Source organism: Crinia signifera, chromosome 5 (genome assembly GCF_055691185.1).
Source record: "Crinia signifera chromosome 5, ASM5569118v1, whole genome shotgun sequence".
NCBI classification, from domain to species: domain Eukaryota; kingdom Metazoa; phylum Chordata; class Amphibia; order Anura; family Myobatrachidae; genus Crinia; species Crinia signifera.
Window position 1 is genome coordinate 273,536,310 of NC_139221.1, and position 9,437 is coordinate 273,545,746.

The 9,437-nt window shown below is 46.3% G+C and overlaps 1 pseudogene; it reads left to right on the forward strand.

The window, feature by feature from the left end:
- The first annotated feature begins 2,891 nt into the window (after positions 1-2,891).
- LOC146006097 (U2 spliceosomal RNA) lies at positions 2,892-3,027 on the forward strand (annotated as a pseudogene).
- The last annotated feature ends 6,410 nt before the right edge of the window (positions 3,028-9,437 follow it).

Genomic DNA, 9,437 nt, shown 5'->3' on the forward strand with positions numbered 1-9,437 from the left:
GTTCTGAGAGTCCACACACACGTGCGGAGGTGCCGCGAATGACAGGCGCTGCTTTAACAATGAGGGTATTCCAGCTCTGCTCCCTCTTGCTGTGAGCCGAGAGACGAGCACTCAGCCCTCCCGCTACCGCACATCGCCGGGGCGGGGACTGAGGCTGTGCTGGACTGGGGGAAGATAAGGTAGGCGGCAGCAGCAGCAGGCTGTGTAAACTACAAGATGTGGTTTATATGAAGGCTGCAGCTTTTGTTTGGCTCTGGGACTGGCTGGCTTTAAAAAAAAAAAAAAAGATGCACATTCGGAAAGGGGGGATGACCACGCCCACTTTTACCCGTTACCACGCCCACTTTTACCCGTGGCCACACCCCTTCCCGAATGTGTACCGATTTCTGCCGCACAGATGTTGGAGGGTATGGGTGGGGGGCCCTTTCAAAATTTTGCTATGGGGCCCAGAAGGAAGTAGTTACGCCTCTGCATGGGTCCTCAAACTGCGGCCCTCCAGATGTTGTGAAACTACAAATCCCAGCATGCCTTGCCACAGTTTTGCTATAAGGGAGTGTTAAAACTGTGCCAAGGCATGCTGGGATTTGTAGTTTCACAACATCTGGAGGGCCGCAGTTTGAGGACCCATGTTCTAAAGAGTTAAAAGAAGCATACAGTATTGCATTAATCTAATTTACAACATGATATTTTATTAGTTTACATTGACGAATAGACCCAAAAACTAATGTACATCAAATCATTATCTTAGAACAGATACTACAGTACAGTAGCTTTCCAATACATTCATTGAAATGAAACTTTGTGAAATATGCTCATGATAGGTCTATTGTACTCTCCCGCTCTAATAATTATATAGTGTGACAAAGGTATTGCACGTTGTATGCTGACTGTAACAGATCAAAGGCATTAGCCAGCATTGCATTGGTTCTGGGCCTGATTCCAGCACATACTGTAACAAGACTCAGAAACGGTTCGGAGAATTGCCTAATGACATAAAGAAATGAGTTTTATCCAGTGGCGGCTCCAGAAGAGGGGGCTATAGCACAGTTTAAAATTGAAATTCAAATAGGGAAGCCACACCAATTACCAGTGAGTCAGTTTGGAATGGTAGTTGGTATGGCGGGTGTGGTATAATTGACCGACAGTCGGGATTCCGACAGTCATTACTCAGACGTCGGAATCCTGACTGCACAGCAGGGGGAGCGCAATGAATCCCCTTGCAGTCTTGCTGCGCTCGCCACGCTGCGGGCATGGTGGGGAGCTGCGCTCGCCACCTATTTTATTCTCCTTCTATGGAGGTCGTGGACCCCCATGAGGGAGCAGTCGAGATTCCGATGTCGGAGTAATGGCTGTCGGAAATGACTGTCGGGGAGCCATCCGGCACCCGGTATGGCTTCCCTATTTTTAAACTGTGCTGCAGCCCCTCCTCTGGAGCCACTACTGGTTTTAAGCAGTGTAGGCTTCTGCTGCTGGGCTGCAGTGCTGACCACACAGTGCATGGAAGGGGGCAACTACCACATACATGTTAATATGTATATAATATATTGCTGGTTGTTTAACTCAGGGATCAGCAGTGATGTACACGTATCAAAGTTGCTGTTGCACTCGGGACTCAGCATTAAGTTTCTCTTCTTGTTCCCCTACAAGCCCACCCCAGAATCCCATTGGCTAGTTTCACAGAATTAATGGGGGTAGGTGTATAGTGGAAGGAAAAGATATGTTACATACACTATGACATGATATGTAGGTGCTAACCGCCCATTACACCTCCACCAACGCACGTGTTCAGTGCTGCAGCACAGGAGCAGCCGCCACTGGTTGTAAGTATCTTCCGGAATCCCCTACAATTTACCAGAAAGAGACCTATAAACTTTCTGTTGATTATTCTTAATATTGTTAAATACTGTATAAAGGCCTTTATATAAAAAGAACTTTACTTAGGTGTTATACAATTCCACATTTCCCTCGTCATTATATGAATTGTAAGGCCAGTACAGACCACAGAGTAAAGAGTTAACAATTGCTCGGTGTCATCTCAGTATGGCGCATGACCCAGGTTAGCTACAAAGAGGAGGGGCTGAGCAAATGGTGCATTATGGGAGGAACAGGAAAAGAGCAGTCTCTTCAATGCTTTTATTGGGGTGTGGCGGCTTATACACACTATTATTGTGAAATTGTGTGGCTTCCATTTTAAGCGATGAAGCAGCCACTTACACTCATAGGAAAATGAAACAGCGGATATCAGAGTCATTTCTCTACATTTCAGCATTTTATAATTTAGGAGAAGTGATTTCTCCTGCTAAAAAGCACATCCGGCATGCATTGCTTTTAGAACTAGTGCTCTTTTACTGTTCACTGTCAACATGTTTATGCTTTTCCCACCATACTGTGCTCTTTTAAAAAAATTCTTAGATGAAAGTAAATAATTATCTTTAGAGAAAGCCTTATTTTCCATTTTGTACAGTTTGCAATTAAATGTTTTAGAAAAGTTTGCACTCACTTCATTCATTACAAAAAGCACAGTTGAGAGAACAGGTTCCTGCCATCTCCCATGGGAAACTGTTTATTAGAGTAATCACACTGTAAAGCAGTGTCAACATGATGTTAATTAGAGAAAAGCTTTATTTAAGTGAATTGTTTGTCTTCAAGATCAATACCCTGGCATTCATATACTTCCAGACCTTTGTAGCTGTGTAAATTTTTTTTAACCTAATGAATTTTATGTTGGAAAAATAAATACAAAATACACTGGTTGGAAAATAAATAGTAAAATGGTCTTATCCTCCCTAAGGTAGAATGCTGAAAATTATTAATATTGTGGCAGGAGAGTTACTATACTTTATAACACCTTGTGCAGTTTGACATCCCCATATGGCATGCAACACCAAAAAATCGTTTCTCAGCCTTTTGGCTAAGATCAAGTGTAGTATCTGTTCTTATCAGTGGGTATGGACTGGCCTCTGGCAGAGAATAGAGAAAGGCTGGACTGAGTAGCTGCTCTGATGGGCGGAGGGTGTGGCACCCCTCTCTTTTGCCTGGGAGTGGGGAAAAGTCTGGCTGAGTACCTTCACCTCTGCCAGTGGTAGGAGGTGTTGTTTCCGTAAACCCACTGGTGAGAGGGGGGGGAGAAACACTGGGCCTAGTAGTTTGGCTCTCTTGGCGGGGTTCGTAGCCCCCGAAGGATGAGACAGCGAAAGGCTCAGTCTAGTATCCATTCCCAAGGAGCGGAGAAAGGCTGGGCCTGAGTAGATGGCTCCTGTTCCAGAGGTTCGTAGCCTTTGATGGGGAGACCGCGAAAGGCCCAGCTTAGTACCTTAACCTTGGGATCGGAGAAACACTGAGACTGAGTAGATTGCTCTTCCGAGGGGGCCGCAACCCCTAAGGGAGTCTTTCGAAAAGCCCAGTGGAGTACCCATTCCCATGCCAGGGGCTGGAAAGTGCCCTACGATGGGAGCAGAGAAACACTTGGTCGGACACTGATCGGTCGGCTGCCTGGAGTCCGAGGCTGCACTGTGCCCCTGGGGAAACTCGGGGGTGCCGAACCTGCACGGGTGATCCCAAAATCACCTTGCACAAGTAAGCACTTGCACTGCGCACTTCCCCTCTAGGTTAGGCTGCACGTCCTTACCTCGTCCTTTTGGATGGGGTAGGACAATTTTTCACACACCCACCCCGGCTTTCTGGCTGGGGTCCTCTTTATTATTTATTTCTCTTCCTTCTCAAGTTCGTCACTTTTCAAGTTTTCTGTTTTCTGTAGTTTGTCACTTTTTGGGTTGTGTGGTTGACCCTTATATGCCTACCATTCCCCAATGTGCCGAAGCTCTCGCCTTTTGGGGAGAGCTTCGGTCCCCTTGAGGGCGACCCCGAGCCGCAAGGCGGAGGGAAGCCTAATGCGGGTCTCTCCAAACCTTCGGGTGCGGAGGACCCACCGTCCTGACCCTTCCTGGGGTTGACGAAAGAGGGTTTCTCTAAGCTTCGGCGAAGAGGACCCCCCAATCCCTTTTTTCCCCTTCTAGGCTTTATGGTTTAGAGGGGTTAGGGGAAAAACGGGGCCCTTCTCCTTTGGGAGAGGGTCCATTCGATCGCACGACCCCTATGCACGTGTTTAGGCACAGCACTGGTGGTGGGAGCACACCTCGGGCTCCCTGAGTTTCTTCAAACTAATGCAACACTAAAAAAGGGGGTTTGATCTCATGGGAGCGGGCAAGAACTTTTGGGTCAACCACCTTTTTTGCTGGGTTGGCCCATGACAGTGGTGCCGACTCATATAATGTGACAGAAGTTACATTGTGCATGTAGTATTACAGTGTAGCATTCAGCTCATGTCACTGATGAAAAGCTGACATTTTGATGTCATCCCTCGTCACATAGGCAAACGCAGGGGGAGTTTCTGGTTGCCCGGAAACCCCCCTCCTCTTTGCAATTGCCTTCAATTATGACAACAATAGCACTCATACTGTATATCATATGACCAATAGAGCTGCCACCACATCATGCAGTGTATGTGATAGAGCGGAGCCTTGTGTACCAGCTTCTTCTACCATATTTACGGGGGATACGGTCATTGGGTCACCAGCAAGTTGTTAGACAGTCATTAGGTCGACACCATTAGGTCGACATGCATTTCGGTCGACATGCAAGAAGGTCAACATGAGTCTAGGTCGACATGGGTTAGGTCGACAGGGTCATTAGGTGGACATGGGGTTTTTCACTGTTTTTGGAGTTGCCATGTGCCGAATGGCAGTATTTCATGCCCTACCATCTACTAGGTCGTGATGAGAGAATAAAATCCGAGCGTAACGCATGGCGAGTGCAGCGAGCCATGCAAGGGGACGCGGTGCACTCTAACCTGTGTCCATGTCGCCTGTGTCGACATTCGGGTAAAAAAACAGTGAAAAACTCCATGTTGACCTTTTGACTGTCAACCTAACCCATGTTGACCTAATGACCCTGTCGACCTTATGACCCTGTCAAACTAACCCATGTCAACCTAGACTCATGTCGACCTTAATGCATGTCGACCTAGACACATGTTGACCTAATGGTGTCGACCTAATGACTGTCTAACAACTTGCTGGTGACCAACTGATCCACACCCATTTAAGGTATGTGTGGATCTGAGCCCTCAAACATTGCAATGGACCAGAGAGTAGATGCCAGGAGTAAGAGTACTGGTTCTATTATGTTAGTGTATTTATTTATTTTATGTTTAAACATACCCTGACCACTTTAAATGTTTGAAACTGCCTAAACTATAAACCATCTGTACTGTTAAATATTAATACTGTATACCATACAGTATCCAGTGTACAGTATAAAGAGACCAATTTTCATGGCTGTTACTGCTCCCTCAGACTCCTGTACTTACTCCTGCAGAGTGGGAGATTTTGTATTACATTTGGAAACCCCCTCTAAAAATCCTGCGTTTGCCACTGCGTCGGGTGACATTCAAGTGCGACTCGCACCCCATAGTGATGCTACTGCACAATGGAAATGTAAGACATCCTATAGCATTGTGAAAGAGAAAACTCAGTACTCATTTTGGGACAATCAGGAGAGAAAACTGGGGGGTGATTTTGAGCGCTAGGGGCACGTGTGCTGTGTGATGTACAGAATGCTGCCCTCTGGTTTAGGGTTGCCGCCCTTACAGAAAGCTTTAGCGAAGAAAAGAGAGCCAGTAGGCGCCTTCTGTACACTAAAAAATGTTTTAATCAACAATCAACATACAAGTATCACAATTCACAAACACATAACATGTACCTATGCATGCATGCAAAAGAGATAAAAGCTAAAAAATAAAAAATTAAATAAAAATAAAGTAAAAAGTCTGCATCAGATAATTACCGAGTCCTGATTGGATGGTGTGGATGCCAGTAATTATAATCCCAACAAGGGTCCAGAGCTGTGCAAGATGTTAGTGTCCAGAGATGTAATACTGAACAGTTTGTAATCCAAGGTAAGTAGATCACTTGCTTAGCACTCTCTGTTGGATGCCCGATATTAGTTGGTGGCGTCCGTACTGTGGAATACAGCACTATCACCCGCGGGGTCGACACGTCAGTATTGTTGGTATTCAATGCTGGGTAGTTGTCACTCCAGCAGACCCGATACTCGTGGATTTGAACATACAAGTCCAGCGCCAGAAATTCCTATTTGTTTTGGAGGAGGAAGTGCTAAGCAAGTGATCTACTTACCTTGGATTACAATTTGTTCAGTATTACATCTCTGGACACTAACATCTTGCACAGCTCTGGACCCTTGTTGGGATTATAATTACTGGCATCCACACCATCCAATCAAGACTCGGTAATTATCTGATGCAGACTTTTTACTTTATTTTTATTTTTATTTAATTTTTTATTTTTTAGCTTTTATCTCTTTTGCATGCATGCATAGGTACATGTTATGTGTTTGTGAATTGTGATACTTGTATGTTGATTGTTGATTAAAACATTTTTAGTGTACAGAAGGCGCCTGCTGGCTCTCTTTTCCTCATTTTGGGACAATGTCTGACTCTCCTTCCAGGGGCGTGACTAGAACAAAATCATGAAAGCTCCCCCTAGCCTTTTTCACTACACTTGTCCCATAGGGGCATGAGAGAGAGGGGAGTCAGATGGAGAGAGAGAGGGAGAGAAAGAGAGGGATAAAGAGAGAGTTTTCATGGAAAAAGATTGAACGAGAGAGAGAGAGAGAGAGAAATAAAGGAGCAGGAGACAGACAGTGTTAGGGAGAGAGTGGGGAGAAGTTAGCAGAAGAGACACTACTTGAACAACATGGGAGTGGAGGCATAGATGGACAGATATATGAACGGGGAGAACGCATATACTGTATATTATTGTCTGGATGGCGGTAGTCAGAATATTGTTGTCGGAATTCCAAATCGCAGCCAGAACACTGGAATCCCGACATCGATAGAGATACTTATGCCAGAATCCCGACTGCCTGCTTGCTGATCAGAAGTATACAGGCTTAGCATTAGGCCAGCATTAGGGATAGACTGCAGGAGAGGGGGCAGGGGGTGATGTTAGGGTTAGGCTACGAGGCTGTCTAATGGAGTGCGCTACAGGGGGTGGCTGGAGGCTGGTTTAAGGGGAGCACACTGCAGGGATTGAGATTCCACATGGATTGAATATTTAACACTTTAGGAATACGATATGATTCCTTTCTCAGAAAACATTGCAAAAAAACCTTAGAGTGCTCCTCATGAAGCTGTCGATCAAATATAGTGAAAGGAAAACATTTGTCAGAAAATTGGAAAGTCTAATATCTCGCTGGTAAAATACAAAGACTCGCCCTGGTTCACTGAGTGCGATAAAAAAAATACCAATAGAAAAGAAGAACATTTTGAAAAAAAGATAGGAGAATCTAAGAACAGACAATTAGCGAGATATTATAGGGAATATAAAGAAAACAAAGTAAATATGTACAGATCAACGATAGATTCTACTAGGCAAAGGGAAGAACTAATTAGATCCAGATCTGTGACCCGTAGAGGACAGACCAGCAGCACTTTAAGTGAGGAGGAGGCCTGTGTGCAACCTCCTCCTCTCTCCTGTAGTCACAGCTGCAGCACCTCACTAGTGCACAGTGCAGTAGAGTTTGTGCACTGGAGGGTTCAGACTCTACTGCTCATGGCCAGAACTAAAAAAAAATGGTGCCATGGCCATGTTTACACCGATTCTGGCAGCGCTGCTGCATTCATCACGGGACTCCTGAGGGGTTAGAATAAAAAAATGGGTGCATTGCACAGGGCCGTAACTAGGGGGGGGGGGCTGGAGGGTCATGCGCACCGGGCGCTGGAGGGGGGGGGGGGCGCAATAGTGTCACTGACTGTGCAGGGCACAAAACCGTTCAAAGTTTTTTTTTTCACATGTCCGCCGGGTTCCTCCTCCTTGTGATGCTGTGAGGGTGACGTCACGATGTATGCGCCGCCCACACGTATATCAGGAGGAGGAGTCGAGGAAGAGCAAGCCGGCGCCGGAAAGAAAGTCAGCGCGCGGGTAGTTCTGTACTTTCCCGCGCGCAGGAAGGCATTGCGCAGGAGTCGGGCGAGGCAGGAGGCAGCACTACGCAGCTGCTACCTGCCAGCGCGCCATCAGGCCTTCCCCATTGCCGCATTCGAGGTGGAGGCCGGGCGCAAACTGACTGGAGGAGGACTCGGGGAGCAGCGGCAGCCCTGCCTGGGCAGAGAGCCAGGACAGCAGCAGCGGCCGGGAATACAGCGTGCCGCACCCCACACACAGGACTAGCCAGCGCGCCATCAGGCCTCTCCCTATCACCGCGCCCTAGCCACATTCGAGCAGCAGGGCGCATTCATTGATTGATTGGCTGCACAGAGATTGGTCCGGAGCAGCCCTGGCTGTGCTGCCACTGTGCCAGCAACTCAAGTGTGACAGCGGGTGCCAAAAGTTATTTCTCCAAACTAAGGTAATAATATATGGCTGCACAGTATTAATTGAGGACCAGGCCCTGGTCCAGGGGGAGAAATTGGGGGTCTGGGTTTTATTCTGAAATGAAATATATAAATTATCCCTCAGTCATTGACTCTCTCTGAAGCTAAATTATTATTAACCAACTGCTGACTGAGTCAATCCTCAGTCAGCAACTGGTTAATAATTTACCTTCAGAGAGAGAGTCAATGACTGAGGGATAATTTTTAAATATATATTTCATTTCAGAATACAGTGTATATCTATGTAATAATATGAGCATATATTGTCCTTTTTGGTGGTGTAATAATATGACCCGTCTGTGGACTGTAAGCACACAAATGGCTTTTGATTAATGGTTTTCTTTCTGTGCAAAACCGAGTGCTTCTGACTGTTCCATGACGTCAAGTCGACATGGGTTTATTTCGACAGGGAGCATGCATGGTTGACATGGTTTTAGGTCGACATGACAGTTAGGTTGACATGAGGAATGTCGACATGGGGGTTTTCACTGTTTTTTACACCAATGTTGACACAGTTGACATGGGCACAGTTGACAGAGAGAATCGGACCCTCGCATCGCTTTCAGTCCCATTGCCTCCAGCCCTCTTGTCCCCCTATAATCACACTCTGTCAGCTTACCTCCCCCCCTTTGCATGCCCTGAGGATGTAAACCCCTGGCCCTGAGCATGTAAACCCCTGGCCCTGAGCATGTAACCCCTAACCCTGATCATGTAAACCCTAGCAATGTAGGTAATCTGCACTTATGTGGCATAATATATAACGGGCATTACCGTGTGTGGCATATTGTGTAATGGGCATTACGGTGTGTGCTATAATGTGTACTGGGCATTATGGTGTGTGCTATAATGTGTAATGGGCATTATGGTGTGTGCTATAATGTGTACTGCGCATTACGGTGTGTGTGCTATAATGTGTACTGGGCATTACGGTGTGTGCTATAATGTGTAATGGGCATTATGGTGTGTGCTATAATGTGTACTGGGC